Genomic DNA, 21,281 nt, shown 5'->3' with positions numbered 1-21,281 from the left:
CGACATTCATTATCATTATCTTAATTACTCTCCTGTCTCTGTGTAATCCATCACTGATTTGTCTCTGATTTGGTGCAACATGCTACAGCTGCTCAAAACTAGATTCTGCCTACTACAAAGTTGGGTTTCAATAAAACAAATTCCTTAATATAAACCAGATAATCAATCGAATCAATAAAGCATGCACGTTTACTACAGAACGCAGAACTCACATACAACATGGCCGTATCTTAAGTTATCTACTCAACGTTAGAAAGAGTTTGGATATGAGTTAAAGTTTCAGGATTGTCTTCGTTAAAAACCTGACGGATAGTAAGAGCCCCCCGGTATCTGTGCTCCTCCACGCAGGAGCTGAGGCTCATTTGTTCAGCTGGTCCACTGCAGGTCTCAGTGGAGCTGTTTCTGGACACTGCTGGAGAGCTCCAGGCAGACAAAGACTAATGAAGGAGACAAAGCCGGGGTCACCCACACCCTCTGAGTGCTTTAAGCAGCCACAGAGCGATGCTCACAGCCATCGTCCTGCTTTAGCCTGGGAAACGGGGTACATGATTCACAGAAATGAGGTACTGTGTCATGTAAAGGTGTGCGAAGAACTAAGGCAAAAAACTACTTACTACAACTACAATACTCTGAGACATTTAAACAATACGATATAGATAAAGATTACATTTTTCTGGGCTTCGTGATTAAATTGTACCCCACAAAATCCAGAAGCAAACTGATCAAGTATTACAGTATTTTTTATTCAACATTTGCAAATCTTAGTTTTCTAAACCTTCAGTTTCTGAATCAGTTTCTCTGATTGTGCTATTTATAGGTATACGTTTAAGTAAAATGATTTTTTTTTTTTTATACTTTTTTTTCCCCAAATTCCTAATAAAAATAGTGTCATTTACAGTATTAATTTGCATAAAATGAGAAATGACTGAAATTGCAAAAAAGACCTCAAATAATGCGAAGAAAACATTCATAGTCATAAAGTTCTAAGATTTCAGAAATCAATATTTGGTGGAATATCCCTGTTTTTTTTTTTTATCACAGTTTTCATGCATCTTGGCATGTTCTCCTCCACCAGTCTTACACATTGCTTTTGGATTTTAAATTTGGTAAAATCAAAGAAAGTTATCATTTGTAAATGGTCTCTTATTTTTGTTCCAGAGCTGTAGCAACACAGGAGGAAGGTATGAAAATAGACTGCTTGCGGGGTGTAAGATAGCAATAAGCATCACTACGCCCTTTGCGCAGTGTGTAAGATAAAAACTTTAAAGGAGAGGGAAAAGCATTTTTTTTATTTTAGCCCTAAAAAACCCAACCCATTCCCCCTCCACTTACAGGAAAGAGCCAAATTCCCAGCTCTGAAACATCAGCCAACAGCTGCCTAGAATGACAGTCATGAGGAAAGAAAGCACCATCTTCTGACCCAGAGAGAGGGTGTCTAATTGTGCTCTCTCTGACTCCGGCTGCTGAGGGTGAAGCAGCACGAGTCGGAATGGAAACTTCTAATACTTTGCCTATAGTAACGTAAATTTTGGAGCATTTCTATTGGTCCATTCATCATAAACTTTAGCTATAATGTAAAGAACAACCCCCTGATAGAGAAACATATATAGATATTTTTTTTCATTTGTATTTTTTTTTTATCCCACTTTCTCCCCAATTTACAAGGACAATTACTCAACCCACTCATTAGAACTCCCACTATCACTAGTGATGCCCCAACACCAGGAGGGTGAAGACTAGCACATGCCTCCTGCGATACATGTGAAGTCAGCCAATCGCCTCTTTTCAAATTGCTGCTGATGCAGTATTGCCGTGTAGCAAGGCCAATTGTGCTCTCTCAGGGCTCCGGCAGCTGATGGCAACATTACAGTGTCATTACAGCAACCTTTGGCCTAGATGTTGTATGTCGGCTGTCTGTTAATGTTTCTTAAATATTTATAATGTATTCTTTAACACTGCTATTCCATCTACTCTGGACTTTCCCAGATCCGCATGCCTGAGGTCAGGTAAAGGATGTCCATTAGAGATTTGCAATTACCCCCCCCCCCCCCCTCTCTAAGCCACACTTGGCTTGGAGTGAAGAGGGTCTGAAATTCAAGATGGTTTATTGGACAACTTCACCTCTATAGATTTCAGATCAATGGATCAATAGACAGGAGCCATTGCCAGCCCACATGCATCTCTAATCATGTGAAGGAGCTTGTGTGTGTGTTCCTCATCGTCAGGAGGATCTGCAAGAGCCTGTTACAGAGTGTTTAATATCTTACAAGATAGAATATATTCTGTTATATTGTAGATTTAGATCTGGATTGGAAGTAGCTGAGTCATATTTTACTATTCACAGCGTCGCCAAGTCAACAGACTCATTACTGTCCACACTGATACACGATACAGTGTGTGGTCAGTCTGCACCATGCATATGCATATGCATGAGTGCACACACACTAAACACACACACACACACACATATACACACACATACACACACAGAGGAAGGGACAACAATGGGTTACAATAGTCGTAAACCTTGAGTCCATGCATTTATATTAAATATTAATGGTTGTTGTACATTAAAGTCAGGTTGTATCCTGCACAATATTCTTGTCATAATTTTTTAAACAATACAAAAAATATATACTTTCTATGTATGGCATCTCTATTAGACTCTATAACCACATTCATAACATATTATAATGCATTCATAAGGCATTATAAACATGGCACTAAATATATATAAAATGCTTAATCTATTATAGCCATGTTTAGTAAGCATGACTTGTGCATCATAATGTGTATAATACATTATAAGCTGTGCTATCATTAATAATCCAGTCCCACAATGAAAGTCTGTCACTTTACTTGGAGCACACAAAGACCTGTTATAATACATTATCGGTGATTATAACTAATATTATATACAAGACAAGTATAATTCATAAGAGTTTCAAAATGATTAAAATACAAAAAGTATTATTGAGGGGGTTTTTATAAGTTGGAAGCTTTTTTAGTCATAATGCATTCTGCGATATACATGTGCATAATCATGTTTATAATGCCTTACGAATGCATTATAATGTTATGCGTTTAATGTTTATATTTATATGAATCTTATAAAGATGAAATTTATAGAAAGTGTTACCAAAAATGCATATTGTGATAGTAATATCTGTGATAGTAATAATAGTATTCTGTCTCAAAAGTAGCATACTTAGTATGTTTTTTTGCTATGAACATTAAATAATGGTATTGTTTGTATACCTGTTTCTAATTGTTTATTTTTGTGGTTATATGCATGCACTAAATATTCTGCACTTTAGTACTGTGGTATATTTTTTATTATTTCATGTTTATTTTTGTTTAATTACATTATTTTATATTATTTACATCAACATTTATTTTGCTGCAGTTATACATATACAAATACCCCTTTGGAGCCATATCCTCCACCACTAGTGCACATACAGCTACTATATCAAAAGAGCTAGCGCTCAGGGCGCTTAGCGGCTAATACTAATGCTGCTCTAGCCGGGGTTAGCAACAGGCTACAGGCCAATAATACTCACCTCTGAACGGCAACAGAGCTAGCCCTTAGCACGCTTAGCAGCTAATGCTAATACTGCTCCAGCCCTGGTGCTGGAGAACTAAACCGAAACTTCTGTATAATGCTGTACTTCAGCAGCTTTACTGCTCTTAAAATCCCATCTGGTGAAATTCATACATGGGGCGGTCCTGATGAGAGCCAGTTTCATCATAAACGTTATGATGTTCTCTGTAACTGCACTTGAGGATACTTTTTCAAACTGACTGCCCTTAATTTTTTTAAAGATTTGTTTTTTTACTTAATTGAGTAGTTTGTGCATTAATATGGATTCGAACATTACTCAAATAGAGCTATTTACTGTATACCTGTAACTCTACCTTTTCACAACTTTACAACTGATGCTCTCAAACACATTAAGAGACAAGAAATTCAAGTAATTAACTCTTGATGAGTTCAGCACAACTGTTAACTGAAAGCCTGAATTCCAGGTGACTTTACCTCATAAAGCTGACTGAGAAAATCCAGCCAAGATGTGCAACATATTCTGTGTTTGTTTAACACTTTTTTTTACTTAATAATTTCATATGTTTTTTTTTTTCATAGTTTTGATGACTTTTCTAATAATTGGCAATGCACAACATTTTTAAATAACGAAAAAACATTGTATTTAAGGTCCAAACTGAAATGTTCACCATATAGTGAGGCAGCTTTCCATTAAAATGATAGGATCTTTTCCCCTCTGACGTGACTCAGCGTTCTTTATGGATACTGACCCAATACTTGTAGTGAAAATGCACATGCAAGCATGTAAGTGTCGAGTGGCGTTAAGCGTATCTTAAGCGTATGTGTGCGCACTGGCCGCGGTCGTGCCCCTGTGGCCCGGTGTATTTATGCGTGTGCTCGTGCATGTGTGTGTAAAAGGAATGTATGTAAACGTTTAGGCCCGTGCGCAGCACACAGTGCCTCTGCGCTCAGGCTTAGGTGACCCCAGTCAACATCAATCAGCGCGGCACAATGGGACGAGGCGCACAGGGGAAAAGCCCAGGTCACTGGTGCGTTTAATACTCTGGCCCGATTGTCATTATTCCAGCAGAGCTGCCTTTTCTCCGCAGGCCCGTAAGCCGAGCTCCCCGGCCCGCTCACCGGCACGCCACCGCAATTATGAGAGCTCCTCAATGCATGAGACCCAGAGATGAGTGGATTATCTACTTGGGGGGATTTATGCCTAATCTGCCATTCCTGGCCTTGGAAATCAAATCACTATGTGGTGCATATGCGCTGGCCACTCAGACGCGTCTGCTCGTTTCCGTACGCCGCGGAGGAAAAAGTATTGGGACACCTGCTATAGCGGTTTCAGATAATATTGTTATGTCGAAGTATCGCAATATTTTGTTTTGCAATAGTGTATCAAGTTTAAAAACACAGTATTTGTGTATTACTTTAGATGCAAAGATTGGTTTCAGAAGTTTTACTTTTCTGATTGGATGCAAAGTAAACTGCACTGACTTTGGACTTGTTATAACACAGTGGATCAACACCAGCAGATGGCATGTCTCTCCAAACCATCACTGATTGGTGGAAACTTCACACTAGACCTCAAGCAGTTTGGACTGTGTGTCTCTCCACTCTTCCTCCAGACTCTGGTCCCTTGATTTACAAATGAAATGTAAAATTTACTGATGATCAGTGATGGTTTGGAGAGACATGTCATCTGTTGGTGTTGATCCACTGTGTTTTATTATCAAGTCTAAAGTCAGTGCAGTTTTGTTTTCCCGCAAAATCTTACAGCACTTCATGCTTCCCTCTGCTATTGACAACATTTATGGAGATGCGGATTTCATTTTCCAGCAGGACTTGGCACACTGCCCACACTGCCAAAAGTACCAATTATTTTGGTAAACAATAAAAGGAATAAACGCTTAAAATAAATTCCGTGTGTAATATTTCTATATAATATATGGGTTTCACATTTTAAACTGAATTACTGAAATGAAGTAACTTCTCATTGATATTCTAATTAATTAAAATATAGAACTAGTACATAATGTTTTGCCAAGTTCTTGCCAATGCTCTACCCAAACACGCTCATCAATTCTTAATTCTGAATTTAAGTAGGTATTAAAAAGATTCTATTCTATTTTTGTTGGAGTATCTGTTTCTACTGTTTACAGAGGACTTTCTACAAGATTTTAGACACAGCATTGCTTTGAGGATTTGAATGCATTCAGTATCAAAAATAAATATGTCAGTAAGGTTAGGCTGCACCATTCCCAAATCCAAAACTCATCCAAAAAGTAATTCTCTATCAATCAGAAAATGTAATTTTAATGAAATTTTTATTTACTAAATAATTTCATAATGTTTTTCTTCATAGTTTAATAAAGAAGATTTGGGACAATTTAAGATAATTAAAAGACACTGAATTTAAGACATGTCCAAACTTTTGATCGTGACTGTATTTTTAAGCATTTAAAAGAAACTAAAAGAGATACAGCATATGATCTATGATCTGAATTGTAACCTTTGTTTGTTGACTTTTTTAGCAAGTGTTATAATTTTAGACATCCTTGTAAAAGCCATGGAATGCTCAACTTGAAGAATCTCAGTTCAGTGACAGGTCTCCAACTTATTATTATGATGAAACTTGCCCTCATCAGGACCGCCCCAGGAAAGAAAGACCAAGAGTTACCTCTGTTGCACAGGATAAGTTCATTAGAGTTACCAGCCTCAGAAACTGCAAGCTAACAGCTCCCCAGATGAGAGCACCTAAAAGTTTACTGCATGATTCCTTATATGTTTCTTTCTAGTCTGGATGACTTCATTATTCATTTACAATGTAGGCACAAAAAAGTAAAATATTAAATGATAAGCCACAAAATGTTGAACTTAACTGACTACATTGTTACTAAATATAAAATAAAACATATATAAAATCCATTTTAAGTGAAACAGTGGATTTTACTGATATCCACTTTACATACACCTTCACAACACCAAAAACTGTACATCTCTCTAGAACCACACACACACCACAGCTGCACGGCTACAGCACTCAGAAACATCAGGCAGGTGATAAGAGGAGTGACGATCAGAGGTAGAGGAGGGTGAAGGAGAAAGTGTCTAGCAAGCCATCACAGCACTGACAGCTAAAGAGGCCTGCTGTCCTTGGTGGAACAGACCTTCACTAATGCCATCAAAACTCTGTCATCACCCAATCAGACGTCAGTCACTGAAGAAGAGAAAGAAAAGGAAGCTCAGAGAAACAGAAGCTCCCAGTCTTTCCAGTATACCGTCAGTGTCCTTCTCCCAGATCCTAAAGAAACGCAGCTATACGCTTTTAAAAATCCTCTTTTCTACAGAGCCGAGAGGCTTTAAAGGAGAATCCGGAAAAAAGGAGAGTTACTTTCCCCCTCCGAGACTCGCCCACCTTCGATTTCTCCACTTAGTGTTTTATTGTTTCACTCTTGATTCTTATCCACCGCAACACTTCACTGGGTCAAGTGATAGGTCACGGGTTAACAGGATTTCAGCTTGGGAGGGGGCGCGAGGGTCCGCCCCTCACTCTCTACAGGCTCAAACCACACACAGGAAGTAACCCCTTTTAGGAGAGCTCCACACAGGAAGTAACCTCTCCAAATTACACTCACACAGATGCAGAGGTGTCAAATAACAGAGTACAGATACTTCATTACCTTATATTAGTAGAAATGTTGGTTATTTATACTTTACTTCAGTAATTATATTTTTTATATATTTGTTTCTAATCCTTACATTTAAAAAAAATAGCCTTGTTACTTTTATTTCATTTCAGCTAATTTTCATTCCGGCTTCTCATTGTTCAAAAATAAAACCCCTATCCAGATAAATCTCTCCATCCAGAGTGAATCTGATTGTGATGGGATATAGAGAAGTATAAAAATATATCATTCCGACAACCTATTGCTTTATACTGTGATCCATCACACCTGCACATTTAAGCTTTTGTCCTTAATGGCCTTTCTTTTTTTCTCTGTACATTACTTTTACTCTTATACTTTAAGTAGTTTTGAAACCAGTAATTTTCCTCTTTAGCTTGAGTAAAAAGCTTGAGTAATGAATGTTAATACTTTTAACACTTTTGCACAGAACATACCTAAATATCGACAACTTGTGATACTTTTTTAAAATTATGACTATTCCAAATTAACCTCAAATTGATAACATTATTACAGTATAGAGCAGGGGTCACTAATAGGTGGACCACGGTCCGGGTCCGGACCCAGACCTTGTCCAATCCGGACCCAAACCCATAAACTACAGAGAAGGATTTAATTCTGACAGTATTCATTTAAAGCGGTGGAACTTTTCTTGACTTTATGGTTTATCTGCCTTGCGGCGCAGTAACCTCACGCAGGCCAATCAAGTGTGCTGTAAGATCACCAAACGCTCTCCTCTGCCAATCAGATATGTGCAGACCGTTGCCCCAGCTAGTGAATTGGGACGCGTCCGGGAAAAAATGCCTTTATAAGGAGACAGGGAGCCCGAGAACTGGCAGAAAAACGAGAACAGGGGGAAACTAAAGACACGCCGAGCGCGAGAGAGATACAGAGGAGGAACGTACACAAAATCAGAGAGGCATTTTATTATCTGAATCATAAGTTAAAAATGACGGAGATCCGGACCTTGGACTGATGAAATTTTCTCTAACTGGTCGTACTGAATTCTAATTAAATACCCCGGGTATAGAGCAATACAGCTCTGAAAAAAATTAAGAAACCACTTCAGTTTCTTAATCAGTTTCTCTCATTTTGCTATGTATAGGTACATGTTTGAGTAAAAGTAACATTGTTGTTTTATTCTGTAAACTAGTGACAACATTTCTCCTAAATTTCAAATTAAAATATTTTCATTTAGAGCATTAATTTGTAGAAAATCAGAAATGACTGAAATAACAAAAAAGATGCAGGGCTTTCAGACCTCAAATAATGCAAACAAAACAAGTTCATATTCAAAGTTCAGAAATCAATATTTGGTGGAATAATCCTGGTTTTTAATCACAGTTTTCATGCATTTTGGCATGTTCTTCTCCACCAGTCTTACACACTGCTTTTGGATAACTTTATGCTACTCACTCCTGGTGCAAAAATTCAAGCAGTTCAGCTTGGTCTGATGACTTGTGATCATCTATCTTTTTCTTGATTATATTCCAGAGGTTTTCAAAGGAAAAAATCAAAGAAATTGTCTGTTATTTTTTACAGAGCTGTATATTTATTTGTAACCCCTAAAATTGTGATATTTTATAAGCTAAAAGACTACAGAATTCGTCCTGAACAATTGCCTTTAAGGATGGTAAGAAACACACTGTTGTCAAGCTAAAAAGCTTATGAGCTGTACAGGACTAGGATAGTAACATTTCTTTTTGTGCTTTTGTTAAAAAAAAGATAACCTACAAACTCATAAATGTTTTATTTCATTCAGTTTCAGCCCAAAATCTCTTATTGTTAGGCTCTTGCCAGCACACAGCTGCCCTGGCTGCATGTTTTATAGAGAACATAAGGAGAGAAAACAAGTTGTGAGAGCTGCAACACTAATAACGATAAGGAATGAATACGACAGGGCTGCTTTCACAAGAGTGCCTATCACTCTCGTCCTTTCACTCACTCTCTCACTCGCTCCCTCCATCTCTGTTTCATTTATCCCTGAGGATGTGACCTTGAGATGCACCAGCATTTCACAATGGGGTTGGACCTTGTGACTCTACTCATCTCAGAGATCCGTCCAACCTGTGACAATAGTTCAGCTGATGTATATCCACATAAGGACATATATACCCCCCTACCCCCCTGCGTCCCCCCTGTACCCCGCCTCCTGCCCAATGCAATGCTCATGCAGTAGATGGCTTTTTGTTTTGGAGAGCTTTGTTAGTAGTTTATGATCTTGTAACAGCACAGCCCAGCCGGTTTTATATATATAGTCTCCTATACACGCTGGAGGACCACCGGGCCTCTATAGTCGTCTATAAATCTGCCCGCTCGATTCAGACCCTGGCCCTTCTCCATTTCATTTATACAACCTGCTGCCCGATCCCCGACTCGTGTGTGTGTGTGTGTTTTTTATCCAGAGGAACAAAAGGACAGAACTCAAGATAGAGAGTAAAAAGGAAGAGAAAGAAAGAGAGACAGAGAGAGAGAGAGAGAGAGAGAAAGAGAGAGAGCTTTCTCACCTGCCTTATGTGAGACAGACCTGTGGACTTGGATTCTGTTTGGTCAGAATTAGGTCTTGAAAGTTAATCAAATTAATTAAATTAACTGAATTACTGTTTTATTAGTGCTAAAATTATATAGAACATGCCAGAGGACATCCCATCTAGGAGTGTGCCGTGTCATATCATACACAGTATATTTTGATACAATATTATCTTGATTTTAACCAAAATTCAATATTGTGATAACAGCAACAGCCAATTATTCACAACAAAACTTTAAGATTTTTTTTTGTATAATGGTTTATGCTAGCAGTTTATGCTTCTGAATTAGGGCTATAATGTTAATCAAATTAATTTAATTAATTGATTTACATTTTTATTAATGCGAACATCTTTACATATAGATCATGATGCCAGAGGACATCTCATCTAGGAGTGTGCCATGTCATAGCATACACAGTACAGTCTATTATTAGCATTTTAGTGAAGCATTTTTAAGCTTTATTTTGTATAATGGTTTATGTTTGCAGTTTATATGCATGCACCAAATATTCTGCACTTTAGTATTGTGGTAATTATTTTATTCGTACAATACATTATTTCAATTGTTACATTATTATTATTAAGTTACTTTAAGTTACTTTTTTTGTTTCTACTTTTTGTTCTATACTTACATAAAGTAAAATTTTATTTTATTTTGTTTCAGCAGTATTCTTGAAATTAATAAATTATTACTGCAATTTCTGAGCTATTGAGCGCACCTGATTGTAAGCCGCACCAACTAGAAAAAAGAATTTGTACATATACAGGCCTCACCTGTCCATAAGTTGCTGTTGTGTGTGTTATAAAAGCCACAGTGTTCAAAGTGTGTGAATAATAATCGTCTTATTGCCCGTAAGTTATGGTATTTAGTGTTTAAAAAAAAAAAAAAAAAGTCAGCTTGCTGCTTGTGCCTGCTATGGAGATCTGCACAGGCGCAGTAGCCATAACAAAAATAACAAGTGTTATTTGCACATTTTTGAGCCAAATGCTACAAACTGTTCATAAGATGTTTGTCAGATTTTATCAGTGATGTAACATATGTTGTTCAAATAATAATTAGATCCTCAGTTTAGAGTATTCTAGTCTTTCCCCCTTTTTAACAACATTTAAACATATAGGAAGCTGGTTTTGCATGAATAGAAATTACTAGACCTCAAGACTAAACCCTTAAATAGGGAGACTCCACCCACAGGCGATGATCACCAGGTGTAGAAAAGTAGTTCTTTAATCTGCTCACTTAAAAGATGAAGGTAAAACCAAAACTAACCGGACCAAATGTAACTAAATAAAACAATATAACAAACACCTGAACCTGGTCAGACTCTGGTTCAGTCTTTCAGAGAAATAGATGAGTGAAAGGTGAGAAGAGGAGTACAGGAGGAGATGACAGTGCAGGAAGAGTGTGAGGAGGGAAGAGAAGAGTAGGGAGTGAAGAAGGACGGAGTTGGGCCCTCACCCCCGCTCGGCTCGAGCTCGCTGAAGCGCAGGCTGAGGCATAAAGGGCCCCATTCAGCAGGGCTTCCTCCAGATGCTCACCTCAGCCCTGTTCTCCTCCAGGCTACGGCGCTGAGCGGGCCAGCGAGAGGGCCAACCACAGGAAAGAGAGATAGGAATCTGATAGCCTGCCATTAACAGGCCAAATAAATGCTGAAAAAAGGCCCCGGCTAAACTACTGACCTCAGTTACAAGGTTTATTAGCAGAAACATTAGCAACAAAGGTGTAATTAGCTCACAGCTCAGGCTATGAAACCGCATCTGGAGGGAGGCCAATGAAACTACTAAAGGCTATCCAGCTAAAACCCGTTTACTTAAAAAGGATCAGTTATCTTTTTTTTCTTTCTTTTTTCTTTTACTACAAGGGCCATATATATGGTCTTGTATCTCCATTTTTCTTTAAATTTGTACAACTAATGGACCAAAACAAATTTCTAGTTTTTAATCAGTCCTTCATTAAAGTAAATCCAATGAGCTTCTGGTGGAACTTGAACAACTCCTGCAACTGCTGACGTTATGTCAAAAAATCTGAGATATTCTTTTTTTGCAAATGTATACTATTTTTGTGATATTTCAAATGTATATATATATACATACATAAATTTAAATTATTTGAACGTACCCTGCAAAGATCAGGAATCCTGTCCACCTTGTGCTTCCCACCACCCTGACCAGCAGATAAGAATATGAATGATGAATTAAAATATGAATTATTTTAACTTATTATATATTTTTAACTATTTTTAGAGAACAATTTCTATTGTTTTCTAATTCTACTGATCATAATGATCATAAGAGGTGTGTACATGTTTTTACTCTGTAAAGCTGTTTTGTGACTACTTTTGTTGTAAAAAGCACCATAAAAAATTTAATTCAATTGAATTTGATTGAATTTAATTACATTTATTGGCTGAATGCATGCATTTATACTTATTTCCATTAACCTCCTGAGATCAGTGCTTGGTCTGCATATTTTATTTCTCCTAGCTATTTGGGATTATTCCTAACAAGAATAAAAACTAAACTTTGTCTTTGTCTTCCTCATACGGGCACAGTAGTTTATTTTATTATTTAAAACCTATCTATGCCATTTGGGATCAAAATGACCTAATTAGTCCAAAAAATAACTTGTACCTTCCTACAGTAAGTAAATAAACTGGTTTCAAACATAAACTTTGATAAAAAAAAAATTACCCATGTTTCTGTCTGGACTGGCTGTAAAAACTTTTGACTGGGATTCCAGCTAGCTTGTTTTCAGTCAATTGTGATTGGAAGTGTAATGTTTTCATATGGCCACTAGATGGTATGGAAAGTGTCTCTGTATGAGGCCAAATGGTAAACAATTAATACAATTGAAGATCATGGAGCAGAGAAGCAGAAATATAATGTCCATATATGAGAACACAGGAACTTAAGATGAAGAATCACAGTGTATTATTGTGTGAAAAAGGGGTGTGCCATATCGTATCGTTCACGATAATATCATCAAACTTTTTCAATATTGGGAAAGATGTTATACCCTAAAATATCGTGCAGATTATATCTGTCCAGTATCATTTATTTTACTTTAATCCTGGATATATGGAGATATTTGGAGTGTATTATAATCATGACATTCTAGATCACTCACTTCTGTTACAAATCATAAAAATGAGACAAAATCTTGTATTTTTTATATCTCACTTAGGGGTGTGCCATATTATATTGTATGTAATAATCTTTTTTTTTTCTTGCAGTGTATAGTGTATTTTTGTAATTTTTTAAAAAAGTGTTTTGTGAAAATCAAAGTGTAATCCGTAATTAGGACCCATCAATAAATCCTCCAGGTGAAACAGTGTTAATTTCATCATACCAGCCTTTTGTTATTTAATATAAGTGCAGTGGAGGAGAGGTGACATTGTTGTATTACAGTATTAGAATAAATGCATAAATCCATAAACACCAGTGCACCTCTGACTCTGCTGCACAGTGACCGCTACACACTGACCTTACCCAGCACCCCATTCTCTCTCTCTCTCTGGCCGTTCTAAGGGCCGAGCTGAGGGAATATATCAAGCAGAAATAGCAATTTAGGCTCCCGGTCCCCAGGGGCCGGCCGGCAGGAGAGACAGCAGAGTAGAGTGAAACCTGTCCAATCCGGCGCTGAATAATACATGCAGCACGCTTATTACAAATCCAGCAAGGACACGCCAGAGCCGTGCTAATATTACTACACCTTCACTGCACACACACACACATACACACTCTCATACAGCCATGTGCATGCATGCACACTTTTAATACTGCTCTGATGCATGCATAACAATGCATTTCAGCACTTCATATCTTCAAATTACTATTTTACAACAAAAAAAAAACTTCTCATCTTTCAACTGAAGTCAATGTAAGAAGTCTTTCCCTTGTGAAAGAAAAGTGCATTTATGCATATTTCTTAACATGGAAAAATACTAAATGTACTATTTGGGAACAACTTATATACATAAGTATAAACGTAAGTATATTTCAGTTGTAATTAAGCTATAATTAAATACAACATAAAAGCATTAGTTTGTGCTTTTAAGTGCTTTTTTCATATAGCTTCTGCAAACTTAAGTAGATTTAAGTATGTGTTTTTTAAACATCATTTTTAATACACTTGAGGTAAACTCTAAATGTGCTACTTTGTGTATTGATGCACATACTGTGTACACCTTAATGCTACTGGAAATAAAACTACACTAAATTGCATTTTAAAAAAGTATTTAATGCAAACACATATATATTTTTTATGAACACAACATTTAATTTGAAAATAAATTTGATGGAAATACAGAAAATGTATGTTTAATGTGTATTGTCATAAATACACATTTTCATTTTCATCCTTTTTACATGGGTTACTTTAAGTTCCATTCATCCGGTCTAAAGCGCTTCCACTATGATCAGGACATGTTTGGTTCGAATCCTGGTCATGTAGCTTGCCATCAGCTGCTGGAGCCCTGAGAGAGCACAACTGGTCTTGCTCTCTCTGGGTGGGTACAGTAGATGGCGCTCTTTCCCCTCATCACTCCTAGGGTGATGTCAATCAGAACAAAGCGTCTGTGAGCTGATGTATCGGAAACAAGTTGCTGCGCTTTCCTTCGAGACACAATAATATAGCCAACATTTTTTAATATGTGAATGATATTATACCCTGAAATATCGTGACATATCACCCACCCCTAATTATCACATCAGGGTACTACTTTTTTTGCTGTTTTTAGCAAGAGAAAAATTCACACTCTTCTTATTTCCCATTAAATATCTATGAGAGACAGATTATATCTGTCCAGTATCATTTATTATTATCTTTTTTACTTGAATCCTGGATATATGGAGATATTTGGAGTGCATTATTAGTATCATGATATTCTGGATCATTGACTTCTGTTACAAATCTGATAAAATTCTAGTATTTTTTTAGTATTTCAGTTAGGGGTGTGCAATATGTATGAAACTAATAATTTTCATTTTGCTGCAGTAGCATATTCTTCAAATAGTCTTTTAATTCAGTGTTTTTTCATATCGCCAACAGTATCATTATCGCAAAAATGCCATGTAATATTGTGATATTATTTTAGGGCCATATCACCCACCCCTAGTCCCAATACTTTGTCCATATATACAGTATGCATATGGATGTGCATTAATGAATGTACAAGAGTTGTAAATATTTATTTACATGTGTATGTATCTATGTATCTATGTATCTATATGTATATCTATATGTGTAATTAGTTGCCCAGCCGCTGTGTTTGCATATCTCACCCAATTTATTAAATTAACTAATTGGATTTGGTCAGGATGGGGTAAAGCACTAAGGCTTAATTAAAGGAGTAACATACCATGTTAAAAGTCACATAGAAAAACAGCACAAGAGAGCAATGGCGCCATCTCTAGATCCTTCTATGCAACTACAGTTAAACTGCTACAGCGGATACTTCCACGTATGAGCTCTAGTGATAAATTCTTTACTTACAGCGCAGGAAAAAATTAAGAGACCACTTAAATTTCTTAATCAGTTTCTTTGATTGTGCTATTTATAGGTATACATTTGATTAAAATGAACATTGTTGTTTTATTCTATAAACTACAGACAACATTTCTCCCAAATTCCAAATAAAAAATATTGTCATTTAGAGCATTTATTTGCAGAAAATGAGAAACAAAAAAGATGCAGAGCTTTCAGACCTCAAATAATGCAAAGAAAACAAGTTCCTATTCATAAAGTTTTAAGAGTTCAGAAATCAATATTTGGTGTAATAACCCTGGTTTTTAATCACAGTTTTCATGCATCTTGGCATGTTCTCCTCCACCAATCTTACACACTGCTTTTGGATAACTTTATGCCACTCCTGGTGCAACAATGGAGAGAATGCAAAAACAGGGAGAACAATGCCTCTATCATGGCCTGTGTTCTGTTGAGATACAGTACCAGGCAAAAGTTTGGACACACCCTCTAATACAGTGTTTTTGTTTATATCTTATTTTCTACATTGTAGATTAATATTAAAGACATACAAACAATTAAGGCACACACATGGAGTGTTAATATGTAGTAAACAGTAAAAAAGTATTAGTCCTCCACAATATGAGGTGATTTGGGAGTAGCTGGAGCTTCACTGCATTAAAGAAAAGCAGCAACTACTGTTCAGCACCTACAGGAACTCCTTCAAGACACTAAGAAAACTATTCCAGGTGTTCCAGATGTTTTCTTTCTTTTCATGATTTTGTACACAGTAAATCTAATATTAAACACTATATTAAAATTATATAGAAACACACGCTAACTTATTTAGTAAGCATTAAGTGTTAAACATCCAGAATATGTTTTGTACTTTAGAGTCTTCCAAGCACAAAATGTATCTTTGAGGACAGATCTGCACACTCCTGGTATTTTAATCTCAGTGTCTTCATTACATTTCATTTCATTATATAACATCACATTGCATTTAGCAGAGCTTTTACCCAACGTGACTTTATATCTACAAATAATGATGTACATATAATGATGTACAATTGCAGTCCAAGGAGCAGTTCTTTAGGTCTGAATGGTTTCGTTTTTTGCCATTTTCAGAAGCTCGGAGTTTGGAGCGTAGTTTGCTGATTGTACTATTTTTAAGCCATGGCTGTGGTTTGCTTGAGTGGATGACTCAATTGTTTAGACGACAAAGGTTGTCTAAATGCCCCACTTAACCGAAACCTGTACTGAAAAAGTACATTTTTATTGGTGGGATAGAAAGCTGAAGTTAGAAAAAGAGCAGTTTCATGCAGCTTGAGTTTTCCTGGGTGCCCTGTGAGAATGCCTTGTATTAAAGAAGAGTCTTCAATGTCTTTAATATTAATCTACAATATAGAAAACAAATTGAATAAGAAAAACAACGAATTAGAAGGTGAGTCCATGTAATGGCATTGGTCAGTAATTTACAGATATGTGGACCTAGACTTTTACAGATAATTAAATAAAAATATGATGCACAAAAAAAAGACTTTTTTACATTTTTCTGTAGTTCTGACCTAGATGGCTGTCTATACTAGGGTTGTCACGATACCAAAATTTTGACTTCGATACCGATACCAACTGTAGTATCACGATTCTCGATACCAAAACGATACTTGGAAGAAAAAAAAAAACAATAAAAATATCTGAACATAAAATGTTTATTTTTGACTGAACTGGATTGAACACTGAACAATCGGTGCAAATGTTTTTATTCTAAAATGAAACATTTTAATTATAACCTTAACTATAACATAATTATCTACTTCCACTTCCTAAAAACTAAAACTAAAACCAGAGGTAATGGTAGCCTGACTATGTGAACCTGACGGGCGGGCAGAAGTTAAGTTCTGAATAAGGAAAATAAAGAGACAGAAGAACATTACAATGTTATGTTCATTTTAACACTCACTGCTCCGTTTTATTAATCAACCGTTTACCATTTTTAATAAGCCCATGTTCAGTGTAACGATCAAGCAGGCTACGTGCCTGACCACAGATTTGCGATGGAAACGCGAAAACGTGAACATCTTGAGTTCATGTTTCACAGCCAATGGGATAATGGAGAAATAGAGAAAACCACGGGTCCAAAACAAAACTCCTGCACACTCCTCTCCGTGTTAATGTGATTTACTACTACTCGCTAGTAAATCTTAGTAAAGCTACAGACAGAGTGTATCTTGACTAACTCCACTAACCTGTCGACTTCTCAGCTCTTTGTAGAGATCAGGGTGCTTGTCTGATAAATGAATGAGCGAAATATGATCAGAATTATGTTAAATAACACTGTAACATAGAAGCATAGAACTATTATTTAATTAAAATGATTTTTAAGAACAGCTAAACACAGTGCTGCAGGTCAAACGCGGAGGCGTTCACGTGCGAGAGAAAGAGACAGAGAGAGACACAGAGAGAGAGAGAGAGAGAGAGAGAGAGAGAGAGAGAGAGAGAAAGAGAGAAAGAGACACAGCGAGAGTGAGAGAGAGAGAGATTTGCGTGTTCTGATGTGAGCTACTCACAGGTAAAGGTTCTCTTTTATCTCCTCGTGCTCATATTCTAGTCCCACACATAAGTCTGCAGCTCCCTCAGTGTTTTCTGTCGTATTTTGCGGCTAGCGCGAGCGCTTACAACTAACACCGCCACGAGGTGCCGCCGCGCTTGTGCCGAATCCGCTACTGAATCCGACTCCCGCTTCGCGGACAGAATCGGCACAACAGCCCCCGCTGTACAACTGCGGGAGTGAAAACAGCGCTAATAAATAAAGTAGTTTAGTTTCACTTTCAGTTTTCGTTATTTTCGTTATTTTATTTAAAAATAAAAATATAAATAAAAAACAGATGCCTACATCTCAGACTATTTTCCCACACTTCACTCCTCGCGCCCGTTTTGTCCACAAGTCGCGGACGAGAGACATCTGTTATTTTAGCCGTCGCCATTCTACACTCGCTGCTGCTCTGCTGGCTTGCGCGTGAATCGATTCATTTGTTCAGAACACTAAGTTTATCTGAATCCTGCCACACCGACTGCTGCGGTGTGAATCAGTTTTCTTATGAACTGAATCAAATCGCGCCTACTAATTTGACTCATTTGAAGCTAGTGACTGGGCTATATACAGTATCGAAAGCATCGAACGCTAAAGAACCGAATCGTTTGTGATGACGTAGTATCGAAAAAGAATCGAACCTTCGGTACACCGTGCAACTCTAGTCTATACCTAATTTATATTCATAGTTTCTATAGTTTAGTAATATCTGTGTATCAGAATCTGCAGATATGCATATTACACATATTAAGTATATGGATATTCCCATTTTAGTGTATCCCAGGAAAAACAGAAAATTAATGTTTTCTGATTTGGAAGAAAAACAAGAATTGTGAACCACAGTCTGAAACAACTATTCTTAGACAAATACTGAACCCTGGTGGTGAATTATTGGATGTACACATATCAACATTTCAAATAAATTTCCTCTGTTATTCACACTTATTCCCTGCCTCTGTCTTAATCCCATTCAGACTCAGGTGCTATAGGGTAAAAATAGATGCCCATAAATATTTCATCTATAACAGGAGCTGATTTTAGTGGTTACTAGTAAAAAAAAAAAAAACATTTTCCTGTGGATATAGTGAATACATGTTTTAATATCACCTGTTAAACCATTAAAATTAGACGTGCATATTATTATTTCAAGAGGAATATATATATAATATAATCAAGAGGCCATCAAACCAAGCTGAACTGCTTTAATTTTTGTACCAGGAGGGGCATAACATTTTCCAAAAGCAGTGTGTAAGACTGGTGGAGGAGAACATGCCAATATGCATATAAATTGATTAAAAACCAGGGTTATTCCACCAAATATTGATTTCTGAACTTATGAAACTGTATAAATATTAACTTGTTTTCTTTGCATTATTTGAGGTCTTTTTTATTTTAGCAAATAAATTTTCAAAATGACAATATTTATATTTATAATTTGGGAGAAATGTTGTCTGTAGTTTATAGACTAAAACAACAATGTTCATTTTACTCCAACCTATAAATAGCAAAATCAGAGAAACTAAGAGAGAGAGAGCTGTGCAATGTGACATTATTTAATCATACTGTAATAAATTTGTCATTGTGTTAAATATGTATACATATTTCAGAGTATATTGAGAATTTTGTCCGTACTTAATAAACACACTGATAAATTATTGTAGTAAGCAAACTGCTTTTAGTGAGAAAATCATTGCCAGTCAATAAGCTAGTTAAATGAAATGGAATAAGCCCAACGTATTACTTAACTAAATTGTGTAAATATTTAAAATAACAATACTAATAATTAAATAAAAGTAAATTACACACATTACTCCTCTAAATAAGCTTTTCTCTGCTGTTAATTGTTTGCTAACACTTAGCTAGCTAGTTAGCATTATCATTAGCTAAGCTAAGAGTTAGCACACAATTAACCTAACTAACAAATAACCAACACTTTATACTGTGAAAATGTGCAACTAGCTACATATGTATTGTTGTTTTAACAAATGTAACTACCAGTCTTAATAAATAAACGCTAGAAATACAGCTTACCTGCACAACAGCTGCTCCTGTGGAACTCTTTTTCCTTGGGAAGCAATAACTTACAGGAGCAGCAGTAAGGAGCTGATGGTGATAATGAGCAGTTGGAGAGTTCTGGTGAGTTCTGGTGAGTAATGGTGCTGAAGTGTGCTGTGTTCCTCAATCACACCACCAGCTGGAGCTCTTGTACAACCAACGTCAGGTCGTGCAGCATTGCAGCAATGCACTTATCGATAGTCCATCTTCTAACAGGTATGCTTTGCAGCCCTTGGAAATTGTACTCCTGTTTTTCATTGAGGCACATAAAGGGAAAATTGTTGTATTCCTAATTCTTTCTATATTCAAGGATTCATGGAGACTTTATTGTCATACATACATAAAATAAAATAACAAAATAAAATAATACAATAAAAAAACAGTATAGAACAAAATAGATAAAGATAAATACACAAAAAAATAAAAATAAATAGGGAGCGTAGACAGGTAGCAGCAACATGAAGCATCATGATAATAGAATTAAGAGCAGTAAAAGATAAAGTGTGTCAGTGCGGTTTAAAGTGACAGTGTTTGTAAACAGTAATTGTCCTTGTATGTCAGTGCAGTGTGTTGTTAGGTGGAGTTTAAGAACCTTACAGCTTCTGGAATGAAGCTGTTTCTCAGTCTGGTTGTTTTGCACTTGATGCTCCGCAGCCTCAGCCCTGAGGGGAACGGGACAAAAAGTGCGTGTGCTGGGTGGGTGGGATCCTTCCTGATGCAGATGGCCCTTTTCCTGCATCTGAAAATATATATTTATATAAACATTCCCCTCTTTAGAAGTTGAACCTATCATATTTTCTGGGTGAGATGAATGGATAAACTTAGTGTTCTGCATTGGTCAGCCTCTGTGTGTGGTAACACCTTGGGGAAAATATCTAATTGGGATTATCTGTCGTGTTCATGTGAGGCTCACATGGGTTTCAGGTGGGCATGGGCTCTTTAATGGGTTTGTACATGTTATTTACTGTTACACAAATGGCCTTCCCAAATGGCCCCCATTTTTAAAGGAGAACTCCGGTGTAAAATGGACCTTTGTCGTAGTAAAACATTATAAAATGTACTTACCTTTGACCTTATGAATAGCACACCTTCGTTCTCCCACAGCGTTCCGAAATCCAGGTTTTAGCAGTTTGACACAGGGTGACACGGGGCATAATTTGCCCAGATAAATTGTTTTTTCCACCATTATCTATATAGACTCAAAATAGTGTAGCAGCCGGGACCAGGAGTGTTGGAGCTGAAGCTCGGTGCTGAAGCTCACGTTATAGGATGTAAACAGTGTTTTTTAATACGCTTTTTAATGAGCACTTTTTAAGTTATTAATGCCTCTTTAAATGCTTTAAATGTCAGAGCTCTCCAGATTCTAGCAAGGAGGTGTGGAGCTACTTTCAGGGAAAATTATGCT

The 21,281-nt window shown here is 36.7% G+C and overlaps 1 long non-coding RNA gene across 1 annotated transcript in view; it reads right to left on the bottom strand.

The window, feature by feature from the left end:
• The window catches only part of LOC125780672 (uncharacterized), a 30,409-nt gene extending 10,458 nt beyond the window's left edge, over positions 1–19,951 (bottom strand). Inside the window, exon 1 of the long non-coding RNA XR_007423946.1 lies at positions 19,853–19,951. This is a non-coding gene — a long non-coding RNA (uncharacterized LOC125780672). The remainder of the gene's footprint in view (positions 1–19,852) is intronic.
• Between the last annotated feature and the right edge of the window lie 1,330 nt (positions 19,952–21,281).

The sequence above is a fragment of the Astyanax mexicanus genome, chromosome 13, assembly GCF_023375975.1.
Source record: "Astyanax mexicanus isolate ESR-SI-001 chromosome 13, AstMex3_surface, whole genome shotgun sequence".
Taxonomy (NCBI): domain Eukaryota; kingdom Metazoa; phylum Chordata; class Actinopteri; order Characiformes; family Acestrorhamphidae; genus Astyanax; species Astyanax mexicanus.
Note: the sequence above shows the minus strand (reverse complement) of the source record. Positions and strands in the feature narration are given on the sequence as shown.